The sequence below is a fragment of the Rhinatrema bivittatum genome, chromosome 5, assembly GCF_901001135.1.
Source record: "Rhinatrema bivittatum chromosome 5, aRhiBiv1.1, whole genome shotgun sequence".
In the NCBI taxonomy this organism is placed as follows: domain Eukaryota; kingdom Metazoa; phylum Chordata; class Amphibia; order Gymnophiona; family Rhinatrematidae; genus Rhinatrema; species Rhinatrema bivittatum.
The window spans coordinates 380,095,204-380,112,787 of record NC_042619.1 but is presented as its reverse complement, the minus strand read 5'-3'; the positions used below and the strand labels follow the sequence as shown (position 1 = coordinate 380,112,787).

The window sequence follows — 17,584 nt, the reverse complement described above, 5'->3', positions numbered from 1 at the left end:
TTTGGGCACCAATGTTTCACTATGTATCTCAAGCTACCATATTCTCTGTACTCTTGATGCAAGCTTTATTGTTGTTCAGTTTGTTTAATGTTTAATAAACATAAGAACACGTACATAAAAAAGAAGTAATACACAGGGAGGATAACTTTCAAACAAATGGACACAATGGCAGATATATATATATATATATATATATATATATATATGTGTATATGGCAATGAGCAAATATAAGCAAGTACTTTATAACCCATGCACATGATATACAATATGTACATTTAATAAAATATGCATCTTCCTACCCCACAACATATGCGCAAGGTAAGCTTAGGCATGAATATATGCAATGCATTGAAACCATGTAAATCAATGTATTATAAATGTGCATACTTTTCCTACCCACTTTAAAAATGTATGCACATATATTTTACATGCAAAAGTAATGTAGAATTTACTTGTGTAAATCCTGAGTTTAAATGTATAAGTCAGCCAATTTTAAAACACGCATGCATAAATGAAATTAACCAGTTTACGAATTAGTCCACTAGTTCACCCAGTCTTTCCTCAGGTGATTGAGACTTTCCTGGTTCTTCAGCCTGAACTCTGTTCAGTTGACTCAGACCTCCCACCCAGTCAGTACTGCACAATAAGTATGTTTAATATAACTTAGGCCAGGATATAACAGGTGTAAAAGTGTGCAAGTAGGTTGGCAAATGTATGCGCACACGTTTCTTTTAAAATAGAAACTTATGTGAGTGTTGGCCTCACCCTGGAATGCCCCAGACACTCCCTTTTTATGTATATATAAATGCATATATACATACATTTTTATGTATGTATGTATATATGCATGCAAAAGTGAAAATACGCATGACGTTTTGACTTTTTTTAAAATATGGAATACGTAAGTTGAGGCTACTTTCTTATGTACAGCATATGCTAATTTTTACACATAAAGTTTGAAAATTCATTTCCAATGGACATTGTCTCTTTAAAAAATATTAAAATATTTAAAAGAATCATAAACTACAAAATCAGTGTACTCTGTTCTTCTTTTTTTAGTGCAATATCTTGATACCTTAAGTTTTTTCTTCACTAATGCCTCCTAAGTTGCACTGCTCTTCTGCCACATCTGGATGTTAGCCTGAAAAAAAAATATCACCAAAGTATACTTACGGTATTTGATAATTTATCTAAGGAGCGTGCATTTCATAAAGGAAAAATGATGAATAAAGCCATGATTATATTCACATACAATCTGCCTGTAATTTATAGCCAATTTATCAATGACCATGCAGCTGTACTCCCTGTACTTAAGGAAAAAAAAAGCCCACTTAATGTGTACATAGTCTTTTGAAAGTGCATCAGCTTAGCAGGGGAATGGAAGCCACTAGATTAATTAGAAAGGTATACTGTAGTGCATGTAATGGTAGAAGGATGTTTGCATTTTAGTCCAACACATCATTAAGGATACAATTGTTATTTAATGTGGCACAATCATCTTTCTGATCTTCACAAAATCCACTTAAGTAATTACCTTCTTAGCTCATTGGCTCTTCAAGCAGACTGGTTATGAATGTGTTACATCTAATAAAATGCATACCCCACTTTTCACAAATCTGCCTCTCCACATTTTCTCCTTTGTGAACTAAAATGCCTTGGTACAGTACAGCTCCATCATTTGAAAGAGGTAAAATCAAAAGAAACTGGGCTTTTTTTTTAGCTTTTGAAGAAAACATACCGAACTGGGAAAATGTACTCATCCATTTATTTATATAGTATGTATGTATACATATATTTATTATTTATTTATTTATTTAACATTTTTATATACCGGGCTTCATGCAGGATTGCATATCAGCTCGGTTTACATTATAACTGAACAAGACATGCATGTAGAATGCAAGTTACATAGAACAGGGACTTAAAAACTTGGAACAGAATACATGGGTAAAATAACTTAAAACATAAAGGAAGAATGGGAAACTTAAAATTATCTTTGAATGTGAAGTGTTATGTTTCGGGCTTGATTGAGAGTCTTTGGATGGATTATTTGCCGGTGTGTGGAAGTTGATGTGATTTATTATCATGATTTGAACGCTTGCTCGAAAAGCCAGGTTTTAAGTCTTTTTTTGAAATTGATTGGGCAATGTTCTGTCCGGAGAGAAGAAGGTAGCGAGTTCCAGAAGGATGGACCTGCTGAGGACAAGGCTCGTTTGCTAAGCGAAGTTTTTACGTGTGTTGTTTGGAGAGTGTTTTTATAAGCTGATCTCGTTGGTCTGGATGGTAGATGAAGTAGAAGAGGAAAGTTGAGTTCAAGCGGACTGCCCTTGTATATGGTTTTTTGAATGATAGTTAATGTCTTGTAAAGTATTCTGTACTTAATTGGGAGCCAATGTAGGTCCCTCAAAATAGGGGTGATATGATCTCTCCTGTTGGTCTTGGTTAGTATCCTGGCTGCGGCGTTCTGCAGCATTTGAAGGGGTTTAAGGGTGTTAGCTGGAATGCCGATTAGCATTTATATATATATAAATATGCCCAAAGATAAATCACATTAAATTGATGGATGATGATGTCATTTCTGTTAATGCATGCAGATTCATTAGTCACTTTTCGTGACTTGCTCTTAATGAATATTTGTGTTATATATATTTTTGGCAGCGGTAGAAAAAGCATGAATGAAATATTGATTTGGAAATTAGATGCATCGAAGATGGAGAAGTAAATAGGAAAAAAAAGATCAGAAAAGAAATAAAGAGAAAAAACTGCAAAAAGCAAAGAACAATAAGAACATAAGGGAAAGCGAAGAAACTTATCCAAAGAATGTACAGTAAAGATGAATTTGGGAAATGAAGGATGAAGAGAAAAAACAGAAAGGAAGGAGGATGAGTTTACTTAAATTTTACATCTTATCTTTCCAACTACTTCCCCTCATTATACTCGCTGAGCAGGTTGAATTCTGTTATATCACATACACTTAAAATGTGGCATACTGGAGATCACCTGATGTGGAGAGCTGGGGCAGCTGTGTCCGAGCTAGCTCTGGGTGCCGCGTCCCTAAATCCCCGGAACTCTGTTTGCCTCAGAGTCTTGGAAAACATCTAGCAGACATTTCCTATGTCTATTACTTCGTACATGCAGAAATCGCCCGCTCCTATGCCTCCTAAAACTGTGAGAAAAGACAACCATGCACTCTGGAAGGCAAGATGGCAGCGGCTTCTGGAATAGAGACCGAGAAATTAGTGCATCCGTCAACAGTGGAGATTCGAGAAGCGGTGAACATGGCTCTAGAAGGAAAATTGACCGGTATCTCCTCTCAAATAGCCGCATTGCAAGCCACCCGTTCGGAATTTCTACCGCGTATTGATCAAGTCAAAGGGCAAACATTGATGTTGGAAGATGATGTTACTACCCTCATGAGATAAATCTCGGAGATGGAGAAAGTTATAAAAGAACACACAGACAAAATCGACCTAGAAAATAGGTCGTGTCAATCTAATCTCCGACTAGTCGGCCTTTCAGAGGCAGTAGAAGAAGTATCACTCAAGACCTCCTACTTGAATGGCTTCCAGAGGCCCTAAATTTACCAGACTTGTGCAGGACATTGGAGATCGAGCGAGCACACCAGCTGGGCCCATGAACAGCATATACCCTTCAAAGGCTGCGGACCATGACTTTTAAGATCCTCAACTTCATCCACAAGCAGCGAATCTTACAGGCGGCGAGGAAAGCATCTGACCAGCTTCAAGGGGCCTCTGTTCACTTGGCTCCAGATTATTCCCTGAGAGTTTCTACAATGAGATGGGCCTACTCGGCAGTTTGTGGTGAGATGGTGCAAAAGCATATTCGTTTCTCATTACTGTTTCCCACTAAGCTTCGAGTGCTCTAAGAGGGAAAATGGGCTATGTATGAATCTCCAGAGGTTGAAAAAAAAATGGCTTGAGGAACATAGCAGGGGGTGAGGGGATGTGGAACCCAGTCATATTGAGACATGATCTCCGATGATGACTCCTTGAGTTTTTGGGCTTTTTGGGGGTTTGGGGGAGGGGAGGGGTTCAAGGTTTGTGTGGGATCAGGACGTTGGGTCTGTTATTTCTAGATTGTATGGTATCACATAAGTTTGTACCTTTTCTAGTTACCTCTCTACTAAATTTATTTGTCACTGCAAACCTATATTTCTTCTCTTTTTACAGGTTGCTGGGCTGGGAGCTCTTCATGCTTACTGTGGCAATTTCCTCTTAATCATTTCAACTTTTTTCTTGGGTATTGGGGGGTAAACATAGATTTCTTTATCCTGGAATGTTGATGGTCTCAGCTCCCCATAAAAAGGAAAAAAAGTATTTCAAGCCCTCAGGTGGTTTAAGGCTAGTGTAGCTGGCATACAAAAAACACATCTGAATACTGTAGAGAGCATGAAATTATATAGGGAGTGGGTTTCAGCATGTTTTTTTCTCTCCTGTGAAGGAGAAAGGGTGGGGTGGCATTATTGGTTTATTTATTTATTTATTTATTTATTTAAAAATTTTTATATACCGACATTCATCCAGGATATCACATCGGTTCACAGTGTAACGCAAATATACGCCATGCATGGCGCTTTATATGGAACAGATAAAACATGTTAACAAGGGAATAACGGGATAAGAGAACATGGGATAAATTGCATTAAATATTAAACAAGAATTGCAATTATATACATATGTACAATGTTGAGAGAACTGAGAGAAAAGGGATTTGGGAATATTAGGGGGGGAGGGGGGAGTGGAGCGCAGAGGGGGGAGAAGAGGGGAGAAGGGGGCGGAAAGAAGAAGGATGGGGCAAAAGCGGGGTACCGAAAGGGGGGCCGTGGAAAGGCAGAGTGGAGATTAGGTGTATGCTTTGGCAAATAGCCAGGTCTTAAGCTTCCGCTTGAAGGATTTCAGGCATTCCTCTTGCCGTAGTTCAACTGGCATTGTGTTCCAAAGGGTCGGCCCGGCGATGGATAGTGCACGGGCTCTTGTGGAGGTTAGTTTGTGGAGTTTGGGAGAGGGGATAGGCATGGTTGCGAGATGTGCATGTCTGGTAGGTTTATTGGACTGGTGTAAGCGGAAGGATTCATTGAACCAGTTCATTTCAGGATTGTATAAAGCCTTGTGGATGAGAGAGAGTGCCTTATATTGTATACGGGATGCTATTGGGAGCCAATGTAGATCTTTTAGAACAGGTGTAATATGGTCATGTTTGCGTAGGTTGGTCAGGATTCGGGCTGTTGTGTTTTGCAGAATTTGAATGGGATGAATGGCGTTGTTAGGAAGGCCGAGGAGCAGGGAGTTGCAGTAGTCTGTTTTGGCAAAGATAGTGGTTTGAAGCACTGTCCGGAAATCAGGGGCATGCAGTAAGGGTTTAAGTTTTTTCAGTGTATGGAGTTTAAAGAAACCATCTTTAAGTATATTGTTGATAAATTTCTTCAGGGTAAAGTGCCCGTCGAGGATGATTCCCAGATCACGGACTTGTTGGGCAAATTTGAACTGTGATAGAGGGGGGAGGATCGAGTGGTTGGGGGGTGAGATGAGCATGATTTCAGTTTTAGTTGTGTTAAGGGCTAGGTGGATGGAAGAGAGGAGATTGTTTATGGATTGGAGGGTATCATTCCAGAAATCCATGGTTTTCGAAAGGGAGTCAGTGATGGGTATGAGCAGCTGAACATCATCAGCGTATATGTAATGGGGGAGATTTAGGCTAGAAAGGAAGTAGCAGAGGGGAAGGATGTAAATATTGAAGAGGGTAGAGGAGAGGGATGATCCCTGAGGGACACCTTGATTAAGGGGGATGGCATTGGATACGTGATTGCCTAGCTGAATTTTGTAGTCTCTGTTGCTGAGGTAGGATGTGAACCAGTTGTGGGCAACACCTGTAATGCCTATTTCAGTTAGGCGCTGTAGAAGAATGGGATGGCTGACGGTGTCAAATGCGGATGAGATGTCAAGGAAGGCAAGTATGTATGATTGTCCTTTCTCAAATCCTTTAAGAATGTGGTCAGTCAGTGAAAGTAATAGAGTCTCCGTGCTGTGAGATTTACGAAAGCCAAATTGTGCGGGGGCAAGAATGTGATTGTCTTCAAGGTATTCTGTCAGTTGCTTGTTGACAGTTTTTTCAAGGAGTTTAGCGATGAATGGAAGGTTAGAAATAGGGCGATAATTGGCTAGATCAGAAGGGTCTAGTTTGGGTTTCTTGAGGATCGGTTTGACAATAGCCTGTTTCAGGGGGAGCGGTACCTGTCCAGAGTTAATGGATAGGTTGATAATGTTTGTTAAAGGTTTAGCAATAATATTGGGTATTGTGAGGAGATGTTTTGTGGGTATGGTGTCAGATGGGTGCGTGGAAGGTTTGGCTTTTTTGATAAAGGTTTCAATTTCTAATGTTGAGGTGCAGTCTAGAGAGGATAGCACTGTGGTATTTTTGCTAGTCATTGTATGGATGAGATCAGGTTCAACGAGGTTGATGGGAATAGCAGAAGAGGGGAACTTTGATATTAACTTATCTATTTTGGTTTGGAAAAAAGTGGCTAATTCTTTGCATTTGGATTTAGCTAGTTCATCAGGGATGTCAGGAGTAGCCGTCTTGGTAAGTGAGTTAACGTAGTCATAAAGAACTTTGGGGTTGTATTGGAATTGGTGTATTTTGATGGCGTAGAAGTCTCGTTTTGTCGTGTTAAGTTTGTCACTGTATAGGTGTAGGGAGGATTTAAATTGTGCCAGATGTGTGTGTGAAGGGTCCTTGCGCCATATCTTTTCAGATTTCCGAAGGTGGTGTTTGAGGTTTTTTAACTCTTGGGAGTACCAAGGTTTCTTACTCTTATTGCTTTGTGGACAGATAAGTTTAGTTTGTAGGGGACAGGTAGTATTGGCTATATTATTGGTGATGTCGTACCAGGAGGCAAGTGCAGTGTCTGCATTGGTGAGTTCAAGGTGTTCAAGGTTATTAGCGACAGCCGAGATGAGGTCATCTCTGGTACAGTTTTTTCTGGTAAAAAAAGAACACAAATTTTGTTCTGTCCAACAAGGTGAAAGATCCAGCCATTTGGAGAAGACTCACCATTTGTAATATATATGCCCTAAATACACCAGATCACACTTTATGTACTAATATCATTAATTTGCTGCTTATTTATACACAGGGTTCTTTAATTGTCATTGGTGATTTTAACAGCATATATGATCCGCTCACAGACAAATCAATGCTACCTGCAAGATTTAGGCAGCCTGCAGAGGCGGGGGTTTACACCTCTCAGCGACTAAAGCTCTTAGATATTTGGCGGGTGCTATACCCTGAAGTGAGGGAGTATACATATGACTCCCAAGCTTATGCAACTATGTCTATAATAGACTACATTCCTGATTTATTCTCTAAAGTAGATTCGGCAGATAATAGGGCCCATAGACGAGGAGGATCATGCCTTAATATGGACTGATATGGGATTCTCTATCAGTGGATTGCAAAATAGGCTCAGCGCGCGTAATCCCCCTGCGCGCGTAAATCTTTTAAAATTTCCCCCTAAATCTGGTGAGCTAGCTAAAACAGGCCCTGAAATCTGTGAGACTCTGCAACAATTTTACACAGATCTTTTACACAGAGGATAGACTGGGTAATGCTACTGACAAATCTAAGTTTTTTGAAAATCTATCTTTACCTAATCTATCGGAATCTCAGCTAAACTACTTAAATCGCCCAATTACTATGATGGAAGTTACAGCAATGATAAAAAGTAGAAAGTCCCACAAGACCCCGGGTCCAGATGGATTCACAGCTGACTTTTACAAAATTTTATGTCCCCACTTAGTGGATCGCCTAAGCTGTTTTTTCCAAGATGCTTGCCAGAAAAATGCATTTCCCCCACATTTCAATAAAGCCTTTATATCAGTTCTCCCAAAACCTGATAGAGACCTGTTGCAGCCCTCTTCTTACAGGCCAATCTCTCTGTTAAACTGTGACCTAAGCAATGTTATCCCGCATCTTATATTTCCCTACCAAGCAGGATTTGTCAAGGTCCGCAATGCGGGTTCCCATGTTATTTGGTTAATCTCGGCTATTGAATCCTCATGGACAACAGATACATCTCCGCTTGCAGTGGGCTTTGACTCCGAGAAAGGCTTTGATTGGGTCTCCTGGGACTATATGTTTTCAGTTTTGCAGAGATTTGGTTTTCAAGGCCCAATTTTCAGTTATATTGCTGTTTTATATCAAAACCCGACCTTTCACATAGTAGCTAATGATTTTGTTTCTGACCCCATATATCTCCAACGAGGAGTTCACCAGGAATATCCCCCTTTCTCCCATCCTATATATTTTAACTATTGGTACCCTACTTAGGAAACAGGTATATTTTCCCCAGATCCAAGGCTATTCAATGCAGGGTAATATATTTACTGTGGCAGCTTTTGCCGATGATGTCTTAATATTTTTAACCCAGCCTATCCTTGATTTGCCAGTGGTCTTGGATATACAACAGGACTTTGGAAAATTTGCGGGTTTAAAAATTAACCAGGAAAAATCAGAGGCTGTTAATATCCTTGATACTCTGTGCCTACACTTGCCAGGTACCTTCCCCCTTAAATGGGTGGCACAGAAATTAAAATACTTAGGCATCTATAATCCAGCTAACCCTGCACATTTATTTGACCACAATATCAGCCCCTTAAAGAAAAAATTGCTTGGCAAGGTACAATCATGGTAGACTGTCTTTATCAGGACAAATATATCTGCTGAAAATGATGGAAATATCCAAATTGCTTTATATATTTTATATGCTGCCCATTTGGTTATCCAAATGTAATAGTATAGCCATTAATCAGGGAATTAGGCAATTCCTCGGGGGGGGGGGGGGGGGGGGGGGGGAAGAAACCGAGGATAGCCCTAGATGCTTTAATGTGTCCTAAAAAAGTGGGAGGCTTAAATTGCCCAAACCTACTGCTATATAACTTAGCTAGCCTTTTAAGACATATTCGGGATTGGATTTTTGACACACCCTATACATAGGAACATAGAAACATAGAAATGACGGCAGAAGAACAAACGGCCCATCCAATCTGCCCAGCACGCTTTCACACTTATTTTTCTCATACTTATCTGTTACTCTGACCGCTGATGTCAGGGCCCTTATTGGTAACATTCTGGTTCTAATTTCCTTCCACCCCCGCCATTGATGTAGAGAGCAGTGCTAGAGCTGCATCAAAGTGAAGTAACAAGCCTAATTGATTAGCGGTAGTAACCACCGTAATAAGCAAGCTACTCCCATGCTTATTTGTTTACCCAGCCTGTGCAATTTAGTCCTTGTTGGTTGTTGTCTGAATATAAATCCTCTTTTCTTCATTCCCCCTGCTGATGAAGCAGTGAGCTGCGCTGTAAATGTATTCAAAGTGATGTATCAGCCTTAATTGGTTCAGGGTAGTAACCACCGCAACAAGCAAGATACTCCTATGCTTATTTGTTTACCCAGACTATGCAATTCAGTCCTTGTTGGTAGTTGTCTGACTGTAAATCCTCTTATCTTCATTCTCCCCTGCCATTGAAGCAGAGAGCTACACTGGATATGCATTGAAAGTGAAGTATCGGGTTTATTTGGTTTGGGGTAGTAACCACCGCAACAAGCAAGCTACTCCCATGCTTATTTGTGAAGGCAAATCCTTTTTCCCACATTTCCTCTTGCCGTTGAAGCATAGAGCATGTTGGAGTCGCATTAACCGTGTGTATGTTTATTGAATAAGGGTATTAATCACCAGGTAGAAGCCGACATTTCCGCAAGCCATCTCCATGCCTCTTCTCTTTATTCACATCCTCAAGACTTTATGGATCCATAGTGTTTATCCCACGCCCCTTATTGTACTGATATATTGTATATATTTTGTTTTGTTATTTTTTTTCGGGTGTTCTGATAAGCACCTGTTCTGCACAATTATATACAGAAAAAATAGCTATTCATTGTTTCACAACACATAGTCAGTGTTGTTATTCTCTTAGTTTGTTTGCGTAATACAGATTACAAGGCAAATACCGCATACCATAGCATAACTCATTACAACATCTTAGCCCCCAAATACAAAGTGCCCTCCAGGACTACATTTAGAAAGCAGATTATCCTTATCCTGTACAATCAGTTTGGCAAGGCAGAGAGGAGTAGCATGAATTTCACCAATGACATCTGACCAGTGAGAGCACTATACATGCTTACATTTTCAGAGATGGCATTGATTTTAACAAAAAAATAAACAAGAGTGAAGGTCAGAAGTTGATAAGGATAGAAAAGATATTGCGTTCCATTTGGCAGTTAATGAAGAAAGGTGTAAGTCATCTAAAATAGATAATAATGCCTGGTAGAACTGGGCACATTTATGTTGTCTCCCAACTATACCCATTAAAACCTCTTGCAGCATCAGAAAATTGAATAATTACATGTTAATGTTCAACATTTGGAAGATATAATGGCGCGTGCATGTTATAAACTCGGGCGTAGATTTGTTCACGCCGGGTTGCGCGAACAAATCTACGCCAGTGCATAAGTTTAAAAATCTGGCCCATTATACTGTGCACTGGAACTCCAATACACCTATTAGGAAAACAGAACAAGCCAAGCTGCTTCAGATCCCTACACAGAAACTGAACATTAGTACCTCACCTTGATCACACATGAAAAATGCAGACAAATCTTCGCCAAATAGAGAATAACTAACCTCAAATTAGAAATATGTACACACAACCTGAAATAGAAGCCATAAAAAGCCCACATGCAACACTGGAGAAAGGGAAGCAGAATTACATTTCTTCCGGTACTATACAAAATACAAAGAAATGAACATTTCCAAAGCTGGCATATTCTAATCAGTAAAAACTGAAAACAAAATCTTTTTTCCCTACCTTAAATCTCGATATCTATAAAAACATACCAATAAGAATAATAAATATTTCAAAACAGCTGATGAATAGAACATGCAGTAATCAATAAAATATTTTAAAACAGCAGATATATCAATACCGAATAATAAAAACCAATAATGGATTTTAAAAAATCTCCTGCTTTCCATACTAGGAACTTTTGATTCCAATCACCCTCAGATTGTTGTGGATTAGTCACAGGACTAATCCATGTGACTAATCTCTCCCTGTCTCACATATATGCTAACTGACACACACACATTCTCTCACATGCTTTCTCCTTCTCACATACGGGCCGATACAGTAAAATCACGGGAGAGCGGGCGAGTGCCAGCTCTCCCGTCACGCGCACAGGACACTCTCCTGTGCGCGCGATTCAGTAAATAAATGTATTTAAATTAGGCCCGGCAGTAAAAAGAGGCGCTAGGGACACCAGCGCGTCCCTAGTGCCTCTTTTCGGACAGGAGCAGTGGCTGTCAGCGGTTTTGACAGCCGACGCTCAATTTTGCTGACATCGGTTCTCGAGCCCGCTGACAGCCACGGGCTCGGAAACCAGACGCCGGTAAAATTGGGCATCCGGTTTTCAATCCACGAGCCGCGGGCCTATTTCTATTTTTTTTTTTTTTTTACTTTTTTTAACTTTTCGGACCTCAGACAATATCGCCATGATATTAAGTCGGAGGGTGCACAGACAAGCAGTTTTTTTTTGAGTGAGGAGGGTTTGTTTGGTGCTGGTTGGAGATAAGTTATTTTTGTTGATTTGGTTGGTAGTTCCTTTGGGTGTTAACATGTTGTGGAGTATGAGAGTTAGTGTAGACTTTGTAAAACAACCACGTTTTTACTTTTTGCTTGCACAGGGCCCAGTCACTGAGACAGCAGTGAGAGGTCTGCTGGCTGCTTTGGTAGACTGCCTGCAGAAGAATGTGAGGGGAGGAACTAGGAATGCTATGATGGTGGGAGAAAGAGGTACCTGAGCAGAAACCACAGAAATTCCATGGAGCCACTGATGTTGCTACCACTTTCACTGCAGGTAAAACAAGAGGAGGGAGATTGAGTGGAGAGCCTCCGGGGGAGGCTCCCTTTCTGAAACACAATCTGCTGCTGGATCTGCTTCAGAAGAGAGAGGCATCAATACATTTTTTAATGCTATACACAAGCCCATTAGGAGGAGGGGGTTTGATGGAAGCATGAGGACCGAGGACCGAGGTGGGACCTTTTCTATCGTACACAAATGTATGCCCAATTTTATAACATGCTCACGCAGCCGCACGCATGTTAGAAAATCCGGGGTTGGCGTGCTCAAGGGGATGCACAGTTGTGCACCTTGCATGTGCTGAGCCCTAGGGGAGCCCCAATGGCTTTCCCCGTTCCCTCCGCCTCCCCCACCATCACCTCCCTTCCCCTTCTTAACCCGCCCCCCAGCCCTACCTAAAACCCCACACACCTTGTTTTACAAGTTGCGCCTGCCTCTGGGCAGGCGTAGGTTGCAAGCGCCTGCCGAGTGCCGGCACGCGATCCCCCAGCCTAGCAGCCCCACGAAGGCCTCTGGCCATGCCCCTGCCCCGCCCGTTATTACATTGCCTCCATTATTACATTTCAAATAAAAGAAATATTATTTGGTTTATTTTGGTCATTCATTTATTTTTATTTTCATTTGCTAAGAATGCGCTGATTCATTTCAGATTGCCCATTCATTTCAAACGAGTGCACATCCCTCCCTAACTTCCTGTCAGTTTTGCTCTATTTGTGAAAGTCTTTACTTACAGCTTCATTTGTAATCTGGCCCCTAGTTATCTTTCTGCCCTCATTCACCGCTATGTTGGTTTTTGTCTCAATTTTCCAAAGATTTGCCCAGCTAACTTTGGAGGCTAACATCAAGCTAGTTGCCTAGCTTGATGTTACCCAGGTAGAGAGTCCATCAAGCTAGATTGAGAGAACATTGCACAAACCTCATCTTTGGGTGAGTTTCCTCACTCCAAGGGTCATCAAATCTTCACATGAGACCACTTTTCTGTTCGTACGTTGAATGTCAATGTGGCCCCTAACCCCCTACAATAATAACTAAACCTCACCTCGAGTTACTAGGTGGGCCTACCATAGGGATGCAAATACCTATCTAGGGAGATGACATTATGGATAGTCTCTATCTCCCTCTCCATCTCTCTCTCTCTTCAAATCAACTACAACAGGCCTTTCAGGAGACATCGCGGTATGCAATAACAGCTTACTGCCCCATAATGCAAGCTATCGCATGGCTTAACACTAATGAAAAAGGTTTAGTAAAAATTGACGTTAAATCTGTGCAATAGCACTTCGCAGACTAGTTAACCCAGCCCACTCCTCTCCTGTTTTTCAAATTTGCATCGCACCATACGATATGGTGCTATCGCATGCTTTAAAAATGTGTTCACATGCATTAACGGGGCTTTTCACATGATAAGCCCTTAATGCATGCGAAAATACCTTAGCGCATTTTGATAAATGAGGTGGTTAATTGGTTAGCATCTAAGTCAAGAATCTGGCTTAATTGGTTAAAGGTAGTAACCGCCGCAATAAGCAAGCTACTCCCACGCTTATTTGTTTACCCAGCCTGAGCAATTCAATCCTTGTTGGTTGTTGTCTGAATATAAATCCACTTTTCTTCATTCCCCCTGCCGTTGAAGCAGAGAACTACGCTGGATATGCATTGAAATTGAAGTATCAGGCTTAATTGATTCAGGGTAGTAACCACCATAACAAACAAGCTACACCAATGCTTTTTTGTTTAACCAGACTATGTAATTCAGTCCTTGTTGTTGTTGTCTGAATATAAATCATCTTTTCTTCATTCTCCCCTGCTGTTGAAGCAGAGAGCTATGCTGGATATGCATTGAAAGTGAAGTATCAGGCTTATTTGGTTTGGGGTAGTAACCACCATAACAAGCAAGCTACTCCCCCTTTTTTGTGAATGTAAATCTTTTTTTCGACATTTCCTCTTGCAGTTGAAGCATAGAGCAATGTTGGAGTCGCATTAACCGTGTGTATGTTTATTGAATAATGGTATTATCTACAGGTAGTAGCCGTCATTCCCTCAAGCCACCCTCTTTTCATTCACATCCTCTAGACTTTATGGATCCACAATGTTTATCCCACGCCCCTTTGAAGTCCTTCACAGTTTTGGTCTTTACCACTTCCTGTGGAAGGGCATTCCAGGCATCCACCACCCTCTCCGTGAAGAAATACTTCCTGACATTGGTTCTGAGTCTTCCTCCCTGGAGCTTCAAATCGTGAATCCTGGTTCTGCTGATTTTTTTCCAACAGAAAAGGTTTGTTGTTGTCTTTGAGATATCATAAGAACATAAGAAAATGCCATACTGGGTCAGACCAAGGGTCCATCAAGCCCAGCATCCTGTCTCCAACAGTGGCCAATCCAGGCCACAGGAACCTGGCAAGTACCCAAAAACCAAGTCTATTCCATGTAACCATTGCTAATGGCAGTGGCTATTCTCTAAGTGAACTTAATAGCAGGTAATGGACTTCTCCTCCAAGAACTTATCCAATCCTTTTTTAAACACAGCTATACTAACTGCACTGACCACATCCCCTGGTAACAAATTCCAGAGTTTAATTGTGCGTTGAGTAAAAAAGAACTTTCTCCGATTAGTTTTAAATGTGCCCCATGCTAACTTCATGGAGTGCCCCCTAGTCTTTCTACTATCCGAAAGAGTAAATAACCGATTCACATCTACCCGTTCCAGACCTCTCATGATTTTAAACACCTCTATCATATCCCCCCTCAGTCGTCTCTTCTCTAAGCTGAAAAGTCCTAACCTCTTTAGTCTTTCCTTGTAGGGAAGCTGTTCCATTCCCCTTATCATTTTGGTAGCCCTTCTCTGTACCTTCTCCATTGCAATTATATATTTTTATATGTAAATTAGGATTTAGCAGATGAATGGTAAATAACATACCATGTGATATGCTCTTCTCCACCCATGGCTAACAAGCCAGTTCTCACTGTTACCTCCATCTTTAAAATACGGAATTATGCATGTTAGAATTGGCAATGCCCTGGAGCACTTACTCCCTGCCCATTCCCCGCCCCTTTTTCCTCCTCCTTAGTTCTTGCTAGCGCAGGTACATTTACATGTGTAAATCATGGCATTTAAAATCCACATTGCTCATGCACTGCCTACATTCTCACGTACATGGGCATTTTTTGCGTGAGCAACGCTTTTGAAACAGATCCCATTTTGTTTGAAAAGTTATTTTGTGGTATAAATTGTGGAATACTGTAGGACGTTTAAAAAAAAATAGTATATGTTGGTGTCTTTTTCTTTTCTAAAGAGAAGTACAGAAAAGGATGTTTTATAGCTCAAGGATTTGTGGGTAAATGTTTATGGGGAATTTCAATGATCATCAAAGGGATATATTAAGGTTTGTCATAATATATTATAGGGAACTATACTATTATATAGTTTACATTATTTCTACAGTTTGCAATAAGGCATATTCCTTCAACATAGCCATTTATTAAAGGTTTCCTCTATCAAGATTGCTCATCTGCAGGAGACAAGAAAGCATGCCCTTTTCATTATTGGGCCTACTTTGTTGAATAATGTACCTGAAGAGCTTTGGAATATTACGGATTTTAAATGCTTTAGAAAGCAATTGAAAGCCCTATTATGTTTGGAAGCTTTCATGTCCATTCCTGAATAGTATTAGAGGGTTTTATAATTTTCAGCTATTAGTGATATGTGATGCATGTACTTTGCTGTTCAGTCTGCTGTTTTACTTTGTTTTAAGTGATTATTTAAATGTTTATTGTAACCAGCTTAGCTGAACTTTCTTACTATAACATTTTTAAATAAAAAATAAATAAATAAAAGGTTGTTGACAAACAAGTTTCTGAGTTTGTTTGCGGTATGTAATGATTAGATAAAGGTCACCGTTTTTCGATCAAGTGCTTTCGTTTTGCAATTTGCAGCGGATTTATGAACATACCGGTTTTCACTCAAATACTTCTTTCCTTTTTTTTTTTTTTTTTTTTTTAAATTCTTGTATTATGAATATCTATTGGATTGCACTTATTAGTACTTTAATTCTATAAAAATGTTTGTTTATATTCAAAAAGCTTTTCTGAAATATCACATACCATTTTTTTGCATTGTTAGTTGCAAGTCTTTTGTTCTATATGCCTTCCTTCTTCTTTACCAAGTGGTTTGTTTATAGTACCATCTCTTGAGCCCATCCAGAAGCCTCAATGCTTGCTGTTAGCTGTGCCTTTTCAATAGGTTTCATGTTAAAAAGGTAGGATCTGGACCAAGGCAGGTGTTAAATGTTAAGCTTTAGCAGGTGCACGGTAAATAGTGAGTGGACATGAGCGTATCACATGGTATCATGTTATTTACCATTCACCTGCTAAATCCTAATTTACATATAATGATGTCTCAGTTACATACAGGTAAATACTAATTTCAACACATACTCACTAATGGCATTTCATCTGGTTTAGCATATGTGCTAAGGCCTTAATGCATAGCATGGTGTTCCTGGTGCATGCTAAATAACTCTAACATGCACATTAAGATTTAGAGCATGGGCCCTATTGATTAAAAGATGCAGAAGAAAGTAATGCGATAAAAATCAGGGTCAATATTGCTTGAAATAGCATGTTTATTATTATGTCTTTCAGTTAGTAAACACATTATACTACAAATAGCACTGTTAAAATAACTAGATTTATTTGTGCATTTCAAACTCTATGCTCACTTCTGAGAGACACTGTGGCCTTCATGTTTACTATCATTACAAAAAGGTAAGCCTTCCATCTCTTCTTTTTAATTTACAGATCTATGTTTGTCACTTTCTGTTTGAACAGTGGTGTCAGCTGTATTTTACTTTATTATATAAAAAAAAAAAAAGTTATACGATTTAATTAAGGGTCAAGTACTGGCAGTAGATAAATGCAACAGCTAAAACACATTCCTGATCACTCTGAAGACCGCAATCATGAAAATTATTATCATTCAGTAAAAACTGGTCTCACTGATGGTGACTGGGAGATGGAATCTGTGATAGTCAGCCATAATTTACATAATAATGGGTTTCCAGTTTTCATCAGCACCTTTTGTTTGTACAGTGCTCGCCGCTACAGTAAATTGTCAAAATGTCATTCCTCTCCAATCAGCCAGAAAATATCAACAGTAAACAAAGCATAAGGAAAAATTCTCTGATTAAAGGTACTGAAGAAATAACCACACATCCAGGAGTCAGTGATCATCTAAGACACATTCCAAGTTCTCAATAACATTGTGCAGCTTAAGAAAATGATTTTCTTCTTTTAACAGTGCAGCCTTGCTCAACCAGTGATGTCATCCAAGCATCCCTTAACATCCTGTAGCATTTCCTTTGACCATTACTTTTATGTTTCATCTTTCATGGGCTCTTTTGTCAGTCTATTTCTTTGGCTGTGCAAGTCACATTGCATTATAAAAATTGCTGTTATGATTAGAGAGCAGTTGGAAAAATTCAGCCCACAGATATGGCATCACAAGGGGCACCATGTCCTCAATGGAGCTGCAGCCCCAAATAAATCACACACATGTGAGTATGCACAGACACATACACATCCAACATACAGAACACAGAAAGCTAGAGAAATTAAACACACATTTATCTGTCTCTCACACAGTGGTGCTA

General features: G+C 39.9%; 1 long non-coding RNA gene across 1 annotated transcript in view; it reads right to left on the bottom strand.

Annotated features, from left to right (window-relative positions):
- Window positions 1-922: 922 nt before the first annotated feature.
- LOC115093122 overlaps window positions 923-17,584 on the bottom strand; it is a 102,476-nt gene continuing 85,814 nt past the window's right edge. The window contains exon 4 of the long non-coding RNA XR_003857175.1: window positions 923-1,142. This is a non-coding gene — a long non-coding RNA (uncharacterized LOC115093122). The remainder of the gene's footprint in view (window positions 1,143-17,584) is intronic.